The sequence below is a fragment of the Medicago sativa genome, chromosome 7, assembly GCF_051527215.1.
Source record: "Medicago sativa cultivar Bolivia chromosome 7, Bolivia_mono, whole genome shotgun sequence".
NCBI classification, from domain to species: domain Eukaryota; kingdom Viridiplantae; phylum Streptophyta; class Magnoliopsida; order Fabales; family Fabaceae; genus Medicago; species Medicago sativa.
The window spans coordinates 68,892,999-68,894,853 of record NC_140755.1 but is presented as its reverse complement, the minus strand read 5'-3'; the positions used below and the strand labels follow the sequence as shown (position 1 = coordinate 68,894,853).

At 39.2% G+C, this 1,855-nt stretch overlaps 1 non-coding gene across 1 annotated transcript; it reads right to left on the bottom strand.

Annotated features, from left to right (window-relative positions):
• Window positions 1-1,363: 1,363 nt before the first annotated feature.
• On the bottom strand, window positions 1,364-1,470 carry LOC146908018 (small nucleolar RNA R71). The gene has a single exon (XR_015020969.1). It is a non-coding gene; the product is annotated as a small nucleolar RNA R71 (small nucleolar RNA).
• Between the last annotated feature and the right edge of the window lie 385 nt (window positions 1,471-1,855).

Below are 1,855 nucleotides of genomic sequence, written 5' to 3'. Positions count from 1 at the left end.
ATATGTTGCTGTGAAACTCTATTATTTATTAATGAATTTCTAGTCTTTATTCAATTCAATTGTTCTTAATGCTTTTTATATCCTGATCAAATATAAACATGATTTTGTGAGATCGAATGACTACTGACCATAGCTTTCGACTTAGACCTAATTGAATTGTTCTGATAAACATGGTTAGTCTAGGAATAGATAATCGTTTGTTAGTGATATTAGGTTAACGTTCATAAAACCTTCAAGGATTATTAGACCACCTAAGGAATTAGGGGCTGTAGTTTAAGAAGAGGGTCCTAACTCAAGGGATTGATTAGGGCTAATTTGTTAACTATCGTGAAACTAGAAAATCATTAGTAATAATAGGTGCAGTAACCAATTAGGGGAAATATAGAGGATTCGAAGACCTGATCTCATCTCTCTCCATATTTTCTTAATCAAATCTTATTCTTTTATTTGATTTCATAAAATCAAACCAAATCTACTGCCTAGTGGCAAACAAAAATAAACCTTTATACATCCTATTTTTATAACGCGATTGAATTATTGAAGTTAAAAACAGTCCTCGTGGGAACGATATTTTTACTACTTCGATAGTATTTGGTGCACTTGCCAGAGATCTATCAAGTTTTTGGCGCCGTTGCCGGGGACTGTTGAATTATTTCAACAAGGCAATTACGTTATAATTTAGGGTTTTTGCAATTTAATTTTCTGTTTTAATTTTTATTTTTCTGTTTTCATATTCACTTGATTACTTTGCGTTGTGCAGTGCTACTGAGGTATTTTGCTGTTTATGCGAGGTAAACAGAGCTCTGACGACTTAGAGTACGATCCGGAAATTGAAAGAACTGCTAGAGCACTTCGGAAAGCTGTCCGATCGCAAAGGTTAGCTCAATCCGTTCCACCGGGTGTTCGAGAACAAGTACCGGAGCAACTCTCAAGTGAATCTGAAACAATCTCTTCTCCTAAATCTGCAACTATGGAAGGAGAAGGAGTTGTACCACCAAGACCTAAACTAGGAGACTACGGGTTAGCCACTCATCGCGGTCAACTGACCCACACTTTTCAACCAGCTAACCCCGTAGCTTTCGACATCAAGACAACTGTCCTCAACGGTTTAAGGGACAAGCAATTCGATGGGACTGAAGCTATGAGTCCTCATGAACACTTGAGTCGCTTTGCTGAAACCTGCGAGTTTTGTGTGCAACCAGCCACCGTGACTGAAGCACAAAAGAAGCTAAGGCTATTTCCTTTCACCTTGACGGGAAGAGCAAAAGATTGGTTGCTAACAATTCCAAACGGGACTGTCCAAACATGGGAAGAGTTAGAGCTGAAGTTCTTGGAGAAATATTTCCCGATGTCTAAGTATTGGGACAAGAAGATGGAGATCTCTAACTTCAAGCAAGGAGAAGGTGAATCATTGTATGATGCTTGGGAGCAATTCAATTTGCTTCTTAAGAGATGCCCTAATCATGAGTTCACCGAGAAACAATACCTCCAAATCTTTACTGAGGGGGTGACACCAAACACAAGAATGTTCTTAGATGCTTCCGCAGGAGGTAGTCTCAAGAGCAAAACTGATCATGAAGTCCAAGCTTTGATAGAAAACATGGCTGGAAATGAGTATCGTGCTGAAGCTAAGAAGAAGGAAAGAGGAGTGTTTGGGGTGAGTGAACAAACTGCTATCCTTGCTAACCAAGCAGCGATGAACAAACAAATCGAAGCTCTAACTAAGGAGTTTCAAGGCTTCACTTTGGCTCATAAGCAACAACAAGTAGCTGCAATCAAGTGCGACTTATGTGGTGAAGAACATCCCAATGGTGAATGTGTTCCAGAAGGATCAAATGAAGAAGCTAACTTCATG